Source organism: Pteropus medius, unplaced genomic scaffold (genome assembly GCF_902729225.1).
Source record: "Pteropus medius unplaced genomic scaffold, Ma_sr-lr_union100, whole genome shotgun sequence".
In the NCBI taxonomy this organism is placed as follows: domain Eukaryota; kingdom Metazoa; phylum Chordata; class Mammalia; order Chiroptera; family Pteropodidae; genus Pteropus; species Pteropus medius.
Window position 1 is genome coordinate 10326355 of NW_024349802.1, and position 16698 is coordinate 10343052.

At 54.6% G+C, this 16698-nt stretch overlaps 1 protein-coding gene and 1 long non-coding RNA gene across 2 annotated transcripts in view; one reads left to right on the forward strand and one right to left on the reverse strand.

Moving 5' to 3' along the window:
• Window positions 1-411: 411 nt before the first annotated feature.
• Window positions 412-16698, forward strand: part of PSD2 (pleckstrin and Sec7 domain containing 2) — a 114629-nt gene continuing 98342 nt past the window's right edge. Inside the window, exons 1-2 of the mRNA XM_039836273.1 lie at window positions 412-2077; window positions 2359-2546. The gene's annotated coding sequence lies outside the window, so the exon portion shown is untranslated. The remainder of the gene's footprint in view (window positions 2078-2358; window positions 2547-16698) is intronic.
• Window positions 11570-15731, reverse strand: LOC120581391 (uncharacterized). Its single transcript, XR_005647258.1, has 2 exons — window positions 15598-15731; window positions 11570-15490 (listed from the first exon to the last, which is right to left on the reverse strand). It is a non-coding gene; the product is annotated as an uncharacterized LOC120581391 (long non-coding RNA).

Below are 16698 nucleotides of genomic sequence, written 5' to 3' on the forward strand. Positions count from 1 at the left end.
GCCTCAGAATTAATGCAGCCGTGACAGCAGCTGAGAAGTCCCCGAGCGGAGATTAACTCCCAGGGCAGTGCAGGCAGGATTGACCATGGGAGGCTAAGGAGTGGGGGGCTGACGCACAGACCTCACAAGATTAATCGCCCTGTAGCCAGCCTCATCACGAGGGTGCCCAGTGCTCCGACTCCCCCAACCCCAGGAGGGGCGCTGGGTCCCGTATGAGGAAACTGCCCTGCCTCTTGCAGCCCCCATGGCCCCCAGTCCAACTGGTGGGAGGGTTTGGATAGCTGAGTCTGAGTTTCATGGATGAAATGAAAAGTCCTGTGTGAAAGGTCCTTTTGAACTCTCAAGCCTTATACCCCTTGGTGAGCAAGAGATCTGACAGAGCCAATGGGAAGAGATCTGACAGAAGGATGGGAAGAGCCAAGAAGAGCCTAATTTTTCTTTGGAGGAGGTGTGAGTGGAGCTGAGCCTCAAAGGACCATACTGCTTACCTAAGAGCCCTGGAGGCTGGTACTTCTGGGGCAGTGGGGAGATCATACTGGAGGGAGCTCAGAGAACTGTGAGGTCAACCTCAAGCTCTAAGATGAATGATATATTTTGTCTTGGGGACCATGTGCACTAATGATGGTTCTGGAACCTGGGCAGCCTTCGGAGGGACTTACATCTGGAGTGAAGATTTTAGTCAACTTGAGTATGTGGGGCAAATTCCCAACTCCACTCTGGGCCCCTGGGGCTGGGGTGAGGAGTGAGCAGGAGGCCATGATCCTTGCCATGTCCCCTTCCAGGAGAACCACAACATATCCTGTGCTTGTAAGATAGGGGCTAGGCTTGACAAGAAGTGACCTGTCGGTTTAGGGGCCTTGACCACTCATTATCGGATGGAGAATCCAAGTTACAGAATGGCTAGTCTGGTTGGAGGGCTTCTGGACCCATTTACTTCCTGAAGATGGGGACAAAGGGCACATGTGGGCTCCACCTCTTATCTCTCAAGACCCTAACCTAGAGGCTAGGAAGAAAGGGCTAGGATTTCCATCCAAGCCTTATCCCTTAGTTGGCTTCTTGATCACATGACCAAAGACATAGCCAGCCTTTCTGTGCCTAGTTTTCCCAATTAGAAGTCCTTTCCAGAATCAATCAGCCAAAGTTCTCAGTCTTCCTGGCCGTTCAGGCCTCAGGAGGGAGCTATAATTTCAGGGTCCTTCACTTCAGCCCCCTCAACCACCCCTGTGCTGGGCCCCCTCCCTTCTGCTCCACCACCCACACCCTCCTCACCCCTGACCCTGTGGCCAGCAGCCTCTGCTGCTGTCGTCCGTTGTCATGGGAACCTCACAGCTCTGACCCGTGGTGTAGGCGAGAGCTGGCCTGGAGCTCCTAGCAGGGGAAGCCAAGGGTAGCAGGGGGTGTGAAGGGAGTGCCTGTCCCTGCCAGCTTGTCTGGGTGCTGATGCACCCCACAGGAGGGAGTATGAGGAAGATGACCCAGATGGGGTTGGGCTGGGATGCAGGGCTCAGGGCCTGACTGCTCCCAGTCCCTGAGGTCTCTGCCCTTTTCCAGGCTGGCCGCCCTTACCCAAAACCAGCTCCTGGCTGGTGGTGGTAGGGAGGGGTGGCGGGAATCTTCCCATTTCTCTCACTGCTCATGGTTGCTCAGAGCCCTGAGCTCAGCTCATTCTCGAGGCTAAAAATACTGAGGAGGCGGCAGTGGCAGCTCCCTTGACACCCTGTCCGCTGAACCCTGCCACCAGCAGTGCGCGTACACACACACCCAGCCTGGCTGGGCCAGGCGCCAAGGCGCAGCTTATCCCACACAGTGTTATGGTCCAAGGAGTTTCCTGAAGTCCCACCCCATGAAAGATCCAAATCTGGGTGCTATGTTAACTTCTGACCCCAATTTGGTGTGTGATCTTGGGGTAGTCCTTTGTCCTCTCTGGGTTTCCCTTTTTGTGTAATAAGAAAGCTACAGGAAAGAGGAGAGCCTCTCAGTAGATGGTCAAGCCCTGGCCGCCCCATCTCATTGAACCATCACAGCAGTCCTGGTGGCACCCTGAAATATGCTCTGGGCATAATCCTCCCTTTTCTATGTGAGTGCACTGAGGCTGGAGAGGTAAGGATGGCTCCAGGGCTGCAAATCGGGCATTTGGGTTCCAGAGTAACCCTCTCTTGTCCTGCAGTGGCAAGTTGAACTTCCTGGATCCCAGACATTTGTTGAAAAATGATTAGGGCAGGGGTTATTGCCCTCAAATTTCAAAGGATTTCCTGATTCTGAGAGCGTGACTGGGACTGGGGAAGCCGTCCACACTGCCCAACACCCTGGGTCTGGCTAAGGCTTGTGGTAAGTCGAGGGTCCATCCTGCCAACCCAGGGTAAGCTTGAAGTTCAGGTGAATGTCCACACTGTCCATCTGCCTAAGGCCTGGCCTAGGCTTGGAGTCACTGTCCACACTTCTCATCAACTTGGGTTTGACCAAGGCTGGGGTGAGCATCCGTGCTGCTTGTCTGCCCAGTCCTGGCTGAGGCTGAGTTGAGGATCCCACAAGGAGCTGTAGTCAAGGTGAGTATTCACACTGCCCATTTGCCCTGGGGCCTGTGTCTTCTTTGTAGCAGCCCTGAGCTCAGACTTCATTTTGGGTTTCCTACTCTCTCTTCCTTCCTAGAAACCAGCGTGTCTGCTCATCTGCTCTGTTTTAGGGGAAGCCCAGTTTCATCTGGGGACCAGTAGGGGAAGGAAAGATGGGTATCCCTGCTACTTCCAGGACCCTCCCTTAGGGGTCCCTAGGGGGAGTCCATTGCTGTGAGACCCAAGTCATTGACTCCCATTCCTTCCCACTCGCCCTGTCACCTGAGAATCACAGGGCACACTTCACACACCCAAGGTCCCAAAGCTAAGAACAGGTGTTTGCAGGACCAGAGCATGTATTTTCGGAGGGGCCCCCCAATTTTGCAGTGTATAGAGTGAGCTTTGAGTCATGCACCCTAAGTCTGCAATACCAGCTCTTCCCTTCAGTTACTGTGTGACCCCAGGCAGACACTTTATCTTTCTTGGTCTGTTTGTCCATCTGTAGAACAACTATTTAATAGTACCTGTCTATAAGGGTTGGTGTGAAGTTTAAATGAGATGCTCCTGTAAAATGTCTGGCTGAGTAAGCACTCAATAATCATTCTTTCTGGAGGCTGGCAGGGAAGGGACATACTCTGAAAGGGTTCTGGAACATTTATTCATTAATTATTCCAGCATCAAAAACTATGTAGGATGCTTGGTCTCAGGGCCTGAGGCCCCAGCTAGGGCCCCCCACTCAGGGTGGTGGTGGTAGTGATAGGGGCCCCTAAAAGAGAAGCATTGTCCATTAGTTTTATGAACATATTTTCAGCCCATAAATGGATGCTCTTAGGTAAAACATTAATAAACCTGCATCACGTTGGTGGGAAAAATTAAATGTAAATCAGATAATTAAAAATGAAGCTGATGCCCGCTGCTTGGTGCTATTACCTCTTATTAAAAGTTATGAGAGGTAGACCTGGGTGAGGTGGGAGGCTGGTTGTGGGGTTCTGATGGAGTGGAGGCTGCAAAAGTTCGCCTGCTGGAGCCCACTTCTGTGTCTGGAAGAATCAGATGGAGAGGATGTTCCTACCTAGGCTCTGAAGAGCTCTGGAGGTGCCAGGACCAGAACCTTGGATGTGGGCTGAGGTTCTGCTGCTTGTGGGTCCCTGGGTCAGTGCCTTCCCCTTGCCAAGCCTGTTTCCTCATCTGTAAAAGAAAGATAATAACAGAACCTACCTCACAGGACTGAGACAAGGTAATATGAGATAATAATGTCTAGGAAGTGCCCAGCTGGGGGTCTGGTACATAGTAGGTGTTCATTAAATAGCTGTGATTACTACTAATATCATCATCACCATCATTGTGATTGAGTCCCTCTCAGTGGCAGGCCATGAGCTGAGGACTTTACAGACAAAAGCTTCTACATAAACTACCCCTGTTAGCACATGAGGCAGGTACTGTTATTCCCATGGTATCAGATGAGAAAAGCAAAACTAGACAAGGGAAATAAGGGATCCAAGGTCACCCATCTATGAGATAGGTAGCATTTTTTTATTATTATTATTCCAAAGTCACAGAGGAGGAGCCTGAGAAACAGTGCTCCCCACAGCTTCCCAAACTGAACTGGTTATGTTGACTCCTTTCTTTTTTCTGCACCTGCCCTGTGCTCCAGGCCCTACGCTGGGTGTGGGGATCCAGAGGTGAGTCATTATGGAGTGGGGGTGGGGGGCGGAGTGGCGGGTACTAAGTCCCAAAGGAGTGCTCTAACTGGAGCAAGAAACCCAAGCATAAACAGGCCTGGGGAGGAGGACTCAGGACTCCTCAGGAAGTGCGATCTGGTTCAGCATTGGTAGAGACTGGAGGATGGACAAGGCAGGTAGCAGGACCAGCTGGAGCAAAGGCAGGGAGGCTGGAAAGCTGGTGGCCAGGCCTGTGGTGGGCTGTGGAGGGTGCACGATGAGGGGGTGGGAACACGGAGCGGATGAGTCACCGTTTCTGGGCCAGGCAGGCGGCGGCTGCGGAGCGGGGGGCGCATTCCTGGCTGGCAGGGCGGCCGGCACTAATGTCTTTCCCACATGGCCCCGAATTCCCGGCTCGGCACGATCACACGGGCAAGACGCTCCCGCGGCCACCCCCGCCCCAGCTGCCTCCTTCCCACAGAGAGGGGAAGGGGGGAGGGAGTGTGGCGGAGGCAGCGGAACTGGCCCCTCCTGGGGCGCGGTGGGGGCCTGTGGCGTGGCCTCCCAGGGGCCTGCGTTCTGGGCGCCTTGAACACCATGAACTACAAACCGGGCAGTTTCAGTGAAAATAAGAGCAGGGTTCGCCGATGAAGCGAGGGAAGGAAGAAGGCGAGAACGGCCATGGGTCCTCGGCCATGTCCCTGCTTTTCTGGCCCCCATTCATCTGCTCCCACCCTGTTTAAGGCCCTGGCGGAGGGGAGCGTGGTTGGAGGGCTCCCGGTCCGAACTGGCAGCAGGTCATCCGCAAATTCACCAGCCGCAGATCCAAGGCCATCTGCCCTTGCTCTTCCTTCCTGCCCCTTGGGTCCTGGTTAGGGTGGGGAACTAGCGAAGGCTGCGGGGCATCTGGTGGGAGACTGGGGCGGGGCTTCCTGAAAGAGGCCACACCCAGTCCCTCGTTCCTGGGGTGGAGGACAGCCCTAGTTCAAACGAGGGGACTGTGAGCCACTGCTCTCCCACGCAGCCCCTGTCACAGGGCCAGGCCCCTGGGGGGAAACTGAGGCTGCGAAGGAGGCCCACCCAGAACTCCCTGTTTGCTGGGGGAAGTTGGCAGTTGTCCCTCCCAGCTAGGCTCAGAGGCGCTAATGAGAGTTAAATGTGGGGTGTGAGTCACCTCAGAGGGGGGACTGGAACCACCCCCAGATGTGGATCCTGGGTGGAATGGAGGTTTGTCCAGACTGCTCAGCCTTTCTCCCACTCCCCTGTGCTTCCTCCTCTATCCCTTGACAGGGTGGGGCATAGATTCCTGACCTAGCAGATCAGGCCCTGTCACTTGGGCCAACTTCCCCCAAATGGCTGGCTGCCTGGGGGTGCGGTGGGGTCTATGGAACCACAGGGGGATTCCACATCCCAGGATGGGGCCTAGTACCCTAGGACGTGGGGGATGGACCAACACCTGGCATTATCTAGTGGCTGTGAGCTCTGGGGTATGGTGATGTTTCTTGGGACGGAGGGTGGGCAAAGGGCCCAGGCCACCAGGAAGGATCCCCTCACCTCCTACTGCTCATCTGGCCTCATTCAGACCACCAGACTCTGACCACACAGGATGCCTGTCCCATCCCTCTACTCCCTCAGGCCCTGACCTCATGTGAGCACAGGGACTTCAGGCTGCAGTCCTCATGGCAGTGCAGACTGTGTGTGTGTACATGCATGTGCCCCTGTGACTGGGTCGATTCGTCCCAATGTATATATTTGTGACTGAATGTGCAATTGTATATATATTTATATATGACTGGCTGTGTGGGTCTCAGTGTTGCAGGGGACTTGAGAGGGAGTGTGAATTTCTGCATATCTATATCTTTGTGTCCCGTCCATGTGGGTCCTTCTGTGTGACTGTGAGTGTCTGTGTTAGCCTGGCCCCATCCACAGGATCCCCGGCTCCTCCTTGGGCACCCTATCACTACCACCACCACCACCACCACCACCAGGAGCCACAGGGTTAGGGAAGTAGATCTGGAAGGGGTCTGTGGGGAGAGCAGTGCCTGATGTTCCCAGGTTATAATGGCCTGGCTGGGTGGGCAGCACCAGGGAGTGGGCGTGGGCAGCTACCGGAGAGAGTGAGTAAAGGGGACAGGGGAGGGCCCCTGCTCAGCAGTCCCCTCCCTGCTCCCTCTGCTCCCAGCCCTGCGCCTCCTGGCAAGAGCTTATTTGCATGGTATTTACATTTCATTTGCATCGCGTTCAATTAAAAACCTGACCAGCTCCCGCCTGCCTGGCGCTGCCCGCCCAGCCTGGTGAAAACATTGGTTGGGCATTGCCTGCTGCCTTTGCTCCCCCCATCCCCACATATTGACTGATATGGGAGGGGTCCTCCCCTAAGTGAGATCATCCAAGTCACCCACCCTGAGAGGGCTGGAAGTACAAATGGAGAAACTGAGGTAGGTCTAGAAAGAGCTGTCGGGAGCTCCAGGCTAAGGGTCTTTCACTGTCCCCATTTTACAGATGAGAAAATCAAGGCTGGAGAGGGCGAGTCCAAGGTTACTCAGCTGACTCAGAATTCACATCTCTGTCAGTATGACTTCTAAATCCATGCTCCAAACTGAGCGTGACAGATGTACAATGCTCCCCTCTCCTCCCGGCGAATGAGCTCCAGAGTCATTAGCTCTAGGAAGAGCTACTGCCGCTTTCACCCTTATCTGGGGGCTGACCTGGCTGTTGCCTCTTCTTTTGCTTCCTAACACTGACAGCTACGCCCATCACTGGCTACAGGGTGGAACACTCTCCCTAGAGAAGTCCTTTCTGGCACCTGGCCATAGTCTTTTCTGCTGTAAGACTGCCCTTCTTGGCAGTCAGAACTGGTGACTTTGTAAAAGGCAATCAAGGACCCCAATAATGAAACAAACTTCAGGGAGACTTGTAGCTGGATTAAGGGTGAAGGATGGGTGGGGAGATCAGGCAGGCCCATAGAGACATCCATGGCATGAGAACGAGCTCAGGCAGCGGGAGCCCTTAAGGCCCTCAGGTCCTGGATCAAGAGTCTCCCTGGAGCCCTCGCCCACCCAGAGCTGGCCTGGTGGATGTCATTTACATAGGTGAGAATTCTTGGAATTGGAGAGAGTAGGGATCCTCAGGCTGCTCATGGAGGAGTCATCCAGGGCCAAGAATCCAGCCCTATAACTGGGGAGCCTTGGTGTTGACAGGCCTCTGGTTCCTTGCCCCACCCCCCAGGGACTACCTTTTTGCTCCCCCACCACAGTTAGGGCTCTAGAGGAACTTCACCTACTCTTGGTACTGGGGGACCTGGCTAATCAACAGACTCATACTCCTTGACCACAGTTTGTTCAGGAATGGATAAGTGACCTGGGCCTGGCCAATTAGGTGGAATCTCAGGGCTTTGGTTGAAATTATTGGAAGAAAGGTTATTCTGATGTGGTAGTGTGGGAATTTGAGGCCACCACCACTTGGGGAGAGCTATCCCTGAATGAAGCCAGCAAAGAGAAACTGATCCTTGTCCTTGAAGCCAAACACTCTTCCACTTGAGCCTCAGAATGGACCAAAAGGTTCCAGTTTTGCTTAAGGCAGTGTGTGCTGGGTTGCTGTCACTTGCAACTTGAATTCCTGTCTTGCCCATTTTTGCTTTCAAGCCTTTGCCCATGTAATTCTCTGCCTGGAACACCCTCCTCTTGCCCTCTCCTAACTAGTCATACCTGTGTTTAGAGGTCTAGTTCACCTCTTCTCCACTAGGAAACTTGCATTCTGTACCCACTTCTCCTGGCTCCATTTACCTAGTAGTTTTACCTGGAACTTCTGCCCCTCAGCCTGATGCTCAGTGTCTACACCCAAAACTGCTATGTTAATTCCCTTTTCCAGGGCTTGTGTCTCATTGCCCCAAAGTGGATTGAAAATTCCTAAATGGCATGAGCTGTCTCCTCCTAGGGAAAGAAGTGGTTAGATACCTGGCTTTGGTATTTGGCAGGCTCAGTTAAAATTCTAACCCATCTGTGTGATTTTTGAATCAGTTTCTCCATCCCTGTGTATTAGTTTCCTGTTCTTTAAAATGGGGATGTTGTGAGGATTGAATGAGTCTGCATAAAAAGAAATACTTTGCACAATCAGTCCACAAATGTTTGCTGAGCACCCGCTCTCTCTATGCCCAGAACTGAGGATTCAGCTGTGAACCACCCACAGGCATGGCAGGGGCCCTGTGGAAGTTGGGGCAATGGCCCTGGCTGGAGCGGCCAATCAGGAGAGTGGGGGCTAACCTCCCATCCTGCTAGTGCTCCTCTCTGAGAATAGGGGCTTCATCCAGCCCCACTTTCTTCCAAGGCACTGGGGCCCTTGGTGTGTGTGGGGGAGGCCTAGTCATCCCCTCCCCCTTCCTCTCCTCTTCCAGTCGTCCCTTGGAGCCAGTGCCGCTCAGAGTTAATCTCCTTGCCCGTCAGGGGGTGACAGGAGGTGTCTGTCATTTGGAGCCGAGGCCGTCAGCCTCGCTGGCTAATTGGGACGCAGGCGCCGGGAGCACGGGAAATGGCCGGAGGGAAGGAGCGGGAATGAGGGAAGGGAGGCTGTCCTCACCTCCTTCCCGCCAGGCTCTGAGCGGATCCACAGGGGAGGGGGAAGGCCAATCAAAGGAGAAGGGGGCTGTGGGATGAGGACACTGTGACCTTGGGCATATTGCTATTCCTCTCTGAGCTTCATCATCATTATATTATTATTATTATTATTATTATTATTATTATTCATAATGACAACAGCAAGCCTTTACTGAACAATTACTGTGTAAATCAGTTCTCAGCACGCCTGCTGAAAACTTCCAATGGTTTTCTACGGCCCTTAGAATTAAAACCAGACACCTTCTAAAGTCCTGAGGACCCCCAGTACCCATGCCTCTGCCCTCCCTGCTCTCTCTGCTCTAGCCACACCAGCCTCCCCACAGGGCAAGCTCTTCCTGCCTCAGGACCTTTGCACTTGCTGTTTCTCCTCCATGGAATACTCTTTCTATGCCTTATACTATGATTAACTCCTCCACATTATTCAGGTCTCAACTCAGATGACACCTCTGAGACAAGGCCCCGGTCACCTTATCCAAAACCACTCTCCCCTACCTCCAGTTACATTATCCTATTTATATTTTTGCAGCATTGTCATAATGTAAAATTCTCTTCTTTACATATTTGTGGTTTATATTCATTCTCCTTCTCTGGATGGAAAGCCCTGAGGACAGGGGACCTCATTTCTATGATTTACTGCGGAAACCCTAGTGCCTAAAACAATGCTTGGCACATGGAAGACATGGAGAATGATTAAATAAATGAAATTCAGGCATTCTATTAAGGACGTCGTCTAACTTAATTCTCACAAGAATCTTAGAAAGTTGGTGTTATCTCCATTCGAGGTGAGGAAACTGAGGTTCAAGGAGATTCTGTGACTGTGAGTTATAGTAACTGGAATTCCCCCAGGACCGTGTGACCTTAGAACTGTAAGGGCTGAGGGGATGATTGTGAAGGTCTCTCCACTGAGCATAGTCTGGTGATGGGGGCATACACAAGAAGAGGAACAGCCCAGGAGAGGCCACGCCAGGGTGGAGGTTTCTTCTGGGAGCTCATCCTAGGGAGTCTCTCCTGGGTATGGGAGTTTAGTTCATTCAGGCTGTTATGGCAAAAATATCATAGACTGGGTAGCTTAAACATTTATTTCTCACAGTTCTGGAGACTGGGAAGTCCAAGATCAAGGTGCCAGCAGGTTCAGTCCAGTGAAGACCTGTTTCCTAGTTCATAGACGGCCATCTTCTCACTGTATCTTCACATGGTCGAAGAGACTAGGGAGCTCTCTGGGATCTCTGTCATAAAGGCACTAATCCCATTCATGAAGGCTCCACCCTTATGACCTAAACACCTCCCAAAGCCCCCACCTTCTAACACCATCACAGTAGGGGCTAGGATTTCAACATACAAATTTTGGGGAACAAACATTCAGTTTGTTGCAGAGGCAGAACCCAACATTTGCAGGGTGGTGGGTGCATGGAGAGTTGATGATGCACTGGGGACCTGCACACAAGTCTGACACTTTCTCTGCCCTGCAGGGGTAAGGTGTGAGATGTGAGGGCAGGCATCTCAAAGTCTCTTCCTCCAGCCTGCATCTACCTTTCATGCTTCCTCTCGGCTGTCAAAGTACTGGCTCCTAGGCCTGACATTCAAGGTCTGGCACAATCCAGGCCTTGCCTACCTCTCCCTTCTTCCCTCCCTTACTGTCCCTAGACACCCTGAAGCAGTCCCTGTCCACTGTGCCTTCAGTCAACTGCCTTGTCACTTTCTCTGCCCATCCTTCGAAGTCCAGTCCCTGGCTGCATTTTCCAGGAAGGGCACCTAGGGGAGTGTTTGTGCAGTTGTCTGTAGGTCTGAGGGTCTCTGCCAGGCTGTCAGCACCCTGTGTCGCCCTCAGCGCCTATTATATGTTTGGCACAAAGCCACTCAGTAAGCATCCTATTCCCTTCCATCCATCCAAGGACCCTCGGTGAGCCCACCATTCTGAGTTCTTGGATCTCTGGTTCCCATTCAGCTTCTGGGTGCCTCTAAGCCTGAAATCTTAACCTATGCAAATCAATCCTCAACTGTTGACATCTCATGGCCAATCCGCCCCCAAGACACTCATTAAATAGGTGTCTGAGTCCAATCAGTGATCCAATTATTGGTCTCTGTTAACTCATGTGGGTCACACCGCATCAGCCAATCACAGCAGCTCCCTCCTCCTACACCCCCATGCCAGGGTCTCTAGGAGGTCCTGACCTGGTTAAAAGTTCAGGCTGAGTCCAGGCTGTACACAGACGTACCCTCTCTTCTCTCAGGATCACAGAGCCAGTTTCCTTCTTTCCAGTCCTTGCTATCATTCCATTACTGGCATCTCTATTTCTTCTTGTCCCTCCTTTCCCCTCCTTCCAGCCTAAGCAGCCATATCAGAAGGGTGTATAGGTGTGAGGTCGGCTGTGGGGGAGGCAGTCTGGTCCCATGTGAGGAGAGGCTAGGGTATGAGGATGCAGTTGAGGGCAGCTCAGCTATTGTCAGCAGCAGCAGCAGCAGCAGCAGAAGAGAAGCGAAGCCTCTTCCTTTCTCTTCTGCTCAACCTCTGTCATGGGGTGGCAGGCACCAAGACCCCAGATGTTTCCTGCTGCACTGCTGTGTGTGTGTGTGTGTGTGTGTGTGTGTGACTGCACACTCATGCGGATATTAGTATACACCACTGGCTTCCCTGCCCTGACCCACCACACTTTCCCCAGGAAGGGATGAAGGGGAGGGTGGGAGAGGGCAGCAAGAATCTTCCCATCTTTGCCCTCAACATCATTGGAAGTAGAAAAGCTTAGGGGGACCCTAAATGATACTTCCCCAAACCCTCACTCCCATTCTAGGTCATTGGGTATGGGGGAATTCCAGGAGGGAGAGTAGGGTACCAGGGCCTGACCTCTGTGCATTTTGATGTATGTGAACAGCATGCAAAGCAGATGCAAATATTATGCAAACTAGAACTTTTCTTTTTCTAGTCAACAGCTCTGACAGGCTCCGAAATGGGCTATAGGGGGCCCAGAGCCCAAGGGGCGGTGTTGAGGTGAGGGCAGGCATCTGCTCTGCTTGCCAAGAGGATGCCATGTTGTTCAAGCAGTACTTGAGCACCTACTGTATACTTGGCACCAAGCTGGTGTACAGATGAATATAGCAGGCACATAGGAAAAGTGAGGGAAGTAAGGGTAAAATCCATCTCCAGAGGACTTTGGGTGAAGGCCTTCTGGAGACATCCTTGCATTTAGTAGCATATGAGACTAGGTAGCAGAATGGTTAAATTTCTTCTGACCTCAGCCAGACCTGGGTTTGATTCCCAGCTCCACCACTTAATCACCGTGTGATCTTGGGCAAGGCACTTCATCTCTGGGAGCTTCTGTTTATTTGCTCTGAGCTCCTAGAGCACAAAATGCCAGAACCAAATGCAATTGCGTTGTCTGAGCATCTGCCTGAGGGCAGGGCCTGGGTTTGCTTTTCTCTGTCCCCACCAGTCTTGTCTGGAGGTTCACTCAACTGATTGAATGAATGATACTGAATGCTTTCAACTGTTCTGGCAGGCCGGGAGGGAAGGCTAATCTTGAGATCACTGAGGGGCTCGGAGGGTTACCCTAGGATGGTGAGTTGGGGTCTTGGGATGAGGAGGGATCCCAGTAGTCAGTTTAGGGAACAAGGACTGGGTCTCTTCCCATTGACTTCACCCCTTCAACTGCCCTCCAAACAAAGGTGTTATGGGGAGACTGGAAGAGGAGCAGATGAAACAGGGTCAGAGTAGGTGGGGAGGGAAGGCCAGGGGATGGTTCTGGTACGAAGAGGCAGCTGCATATGAGGGGGGTGAGTGGAGTAGCAACAACATCCATAATAATATCCAAAATTTATTAAGCACCTACCCTTTACCAGGCTCTGTGATAAACTTTTCATGTTATATCATATTCGAACCTTACAATGCCAATCTTCCTTTCTTTTAAAATGCTCAAGGAAATTGATAGAGATGCTTCCCTAAGGTCACTCACTGGTGACTATCAGTATCAGAATTTGAACCCTAGGATTCTTGCTCAGTAGCTTTACCCTTCAGGTCTAAGCAGCTCTTTCAAGCTCCCAAAGGCCAACCTGGGTTCAAATTCTGCCTCTCTCACCAAGCTTCTGTTGCTCTACCTCACCCCCACATCCACTTCACCTGCCAAAATATATCACTGATCCAGTGACCTCAGCTTCACTTTTTCTCTCCAGCCTCACCCTCTCTCCCACCTCCCTGGTCTTGCTGCTTGTACCTTTGCCTTCCTCTGATCTATACAGTAGCCAGAGGGATCTTTTAAAAATTTAAGTTGGACCATGTCACTCCCAGCTTAGAACCCACTTTGCATAAACCCTGACACCTCACCTGCTCTGCAAAGCCCCCTGCTCTATTTGCTTTTCCTTTGAGTCATGTCCACAGTGCCATGCTCCACACCCTCTCCTTTGCTTGGCTGGCTCCTCCTGGCCTTTCAAGCCTCATTGCAGATGTCACCTCTTCAGAGAGGCCCTCCTTGACTACCACAGCTAATATGGTCCCCTCCCTGAAGTCAGTTTCGCATGACCTATTTCGACAGCTTCATGGCTCTTCAGACTCTGAAATGCTCTTGTTCAACTATTCGTTTACCTGATAATAGTCTATCTCCCTGAATTAGAATGTAAGTCCTATGAGGCTGGGGGCAAAACTATTTTTGTTTTTTGGTGTCTCCATAGTCTAAACACTGCCTGGCACTTATTAGGTACTCAATTCATCTGAAAGAATGTGGTCGTTGGTGTGACCTGGATCAAGAAGTACTGGCTCCTCTCTACCTCAGTTTCCTTTTTCTGTTGGGCTCTGTCTCCTTTCAGCCTCCCAGGGAGCGTTCTGAATGAGATCAGAGATGGCAAAAGGCGCCCTTCGAGGGAGGGAGGGCATGATGCCCGCTTGGGGATGAGGTCAGCGCGGCAGACACCTCTCCGCAGTGCAGGAGGCAAGCAGAGCCGCAAAGATCGTCTTGGCTAGACCCCTGCCCCAGCATGAGATCCTAGACGGGCAGGGGAGGGCACGCAACCCCTTCCACCGGTGGGAAGCTCCTCCTGGCGGGGCCTCCTCTTCCTCCCTCCCCGGGGAGGCAGGTGGAGCTGCGTCCTCATCTTTGTTCCCATCTGGAGCGCGTTTGGCGCGGCGTGGCGGGGGCGGGGCTGCGCCCCCGCGGTGCCCAGAGAGACGGGCCCGCCCGCTTATCTGATCTGCGGCTAATTGAAACTCCCTGCTCGCGAAGGTCAGCTCGGTCCCTTGACAGCTGCCGAGTCGAGCCGGGCCGGATGGAAAACCCGGGCTGTGCAGCGCCCGGCGGGGCGCGGGGGGAGGGGTTGTGGGGGGCTGCCTCTGCGGCAAAGTAGACAAAGGCGGCCCCTCCCTCCCCGTGAGCGCTGCTGGGGGTCGCCAGAGGTAGCGGCCTCCGCCCTCACCCAGCGGGGCGCTCCGGCCGGGGTCACATGGCCTACTGCTACAGGGGAGGGGGGCGCCCTTAATCCCCACGCGCCCGCCTACCCCGCTCCCACGCCGGGGCCCCGTCTGGGGTCTCTGGGAGAGTCACCCCCAACTTCCTGCCCCTACCCCGCCTCCACGCCCCGGCTCTGAGACTTCCTGCCTCCCTGGCTCCGGGCAGCTCAGGCTGTGGGAAGCTGGCGGGGCGGGGGCGGCCCGGTCCCCTCCCCCTGCGCGCCCGACGGGGCTCTGGGGTCCGGGAGGAAGTGTGCGCGGTGGGGGGCACGGCCTGGCCCCGGGGCGGCCATCCGGTGGGGCAGGTGCGGCCTCAGCCCTGGGAGGGAGGGCTGGAAGGCCTGTTGCTAATGGCGCTGGGGCGGGGGAAGGGGGGGCGCTGTGGGGAGCCCCGTTTCCAGGGTTCCGGGTGCGGATGTGGCTAGCTCCGGAGACTCCAACCCCGCCCGCCGCGCCCTAGGCGGACCCAGGCGGTGCGCAGCCCGCACGCGTCTCCTCCCCTCCCACCTGTGAGTCTAGGTTGAGGATCTGGGGAGCTCCCAAGGTGTAACATTCAGCCCCCAGGCTGACCGCGCTCTTGAACAATCCTTTTTGGGCCTTGACTTTCCCAGCCTGGAAAAAATGACCCCAACTACGCTACCATTTTCCGGAACCACGTGACAATCATAGCGTTAAGCGTTTAACGTACTCTGTCTTAAGTCTCACAACAATTCCATGTTGCTGAAGAGCATGCTGAGACGCAGAGAGGTTGTGACTTGGCCGAAGTCACATAGCTAGCAAGTTACTTAGGCTGGACTCGGCTGACTCCCGAGTCTGCGTTAACCACAGGTCGTCGTGTTTTGGCCAGAGCTCTGGAGTTGTGCGTCTATATAGGTCGATCCCCCAGGGCATTCGCAAGTGCAGTGAGCCCCTCGGCGGCGTCTCGTACCACACGTTCGTGTCTCGGAGCTGGGCACGTGTTTCTTGGCGCATCTCCGCGTGCCAGAGCCCGAGGACAGAGGCACAGCTTAGCGCACCGGGGCCCAGGTGCGCGGTTCCCGGTTGGGACCAGACCGTCATATGGCCAAAGCCGCGGGCAGTGTGGAGCGGGGGCGGGGAACTCGGAGTAGAGTCCACGCGGGCCGCGGCGCCTGGGAGGCCGCAATCCGGGCGTCTGCAGCCGGCGAGGCGCGGGGTGACGCGCGGGGGCCCAGCTACCGTGACCTCCTCCGCGGTTTCCATGGAGACGGTGCACTATAAATAAAAAAAAAAAAAAAAAAAAGGAATTTCAAACCCGTTTTCTACGGCGCTTGGCGGGAGGGGGGTGGAAAGCTCTCTTTGAATCGAGTTTCCCATTTCACCTTCCCAGGCGGTGGGAGCGCTTCCCCCACAGCCCAGCCGGGAAATTGCCGCCCCTCACGCCGCGTGGCGCCCCCCGAGGAAGCTAATTAGCGCAGCCCGGGAAGCTGGGGACTGGGGACCTGGCCCGGGGGGGCTGGGGCCCGCCTCTTGGGTGGGGGGAGCGACTACAAATTGCCACCCCCCCACCCCAATCTCTCCAGGCGCGCACGCAGCCCGGCGCAGGCCAGGGCACAGGGCGCAGGCGGGAGGTCGCATCTGCAGCTTTGGCGCAATGAATCAGGCGCGGCCGCCGCCGCCGCCGCGGAGCGCGTCTGGCATCCGGAGTCTCCCGGGATCGAAAATAATTTGGGCAAAACGGTGGGAGGTGTGTGCGCGCGCGCTCCGAGGGGAGGGCGGGGGAGCAGGCCGGGCGGGGTGCGCCGGGCGGGGGGAGGTGCCATCCGACAGCCCCGCTGTGGTGAGAACAGAGTTGACACTTCTTTCCTTTCCACTTACTGCGGCAAGTACTGCGAGGAAGCTTAACCCTCTCGCTGCTTGGAGGGTTATAGGCGCCGCGAGCGCCCTCATGAGGCCATGCCGGGGTTGGGGGCCAGGTGTGTAGGCTCTTTTGAGACCGGTCTTTGCGGCCGAACGAGTTCAGCTCCTGGCTCCTCAGACCCGCGCCCCCACCGGAACATTCCTGAAGGCATCCTCCCTGGGGCTTTTCTCGATCCCTTTTACCTTCTCCAGATCTGGCAGGGTCAGCGCAATGACCTCAGTTTCCCCACTTATACAAGAGAGTATATGTGTGTGTTTTTCTGTAGGAGCTTCTCAGTCTGGCGACTCTAGTTTGTGACCATCTGGCTTGGGCACTGGGCAGAGGCCGGAGTGGGAGGTTAGGGAGGCGGGTGCAGGCCGGTGTAAGAGTTGGACCCCACCCTCTTTCATCTCCCGCTCGCACTCTGGGCGCCCTTCATCAAAATGGCCGGGTTCCTGTTTTTGCCTCTGACGGCAGAAATGTCACCGCCGCTGCATTAAGCACGCTCGGTGGGAACTCGGTTTGGATCGAGGAGCTGGCGCTCAGCCCTGCCAAGCTGCCTGCCGCAGGGGCGTGGGGGTGG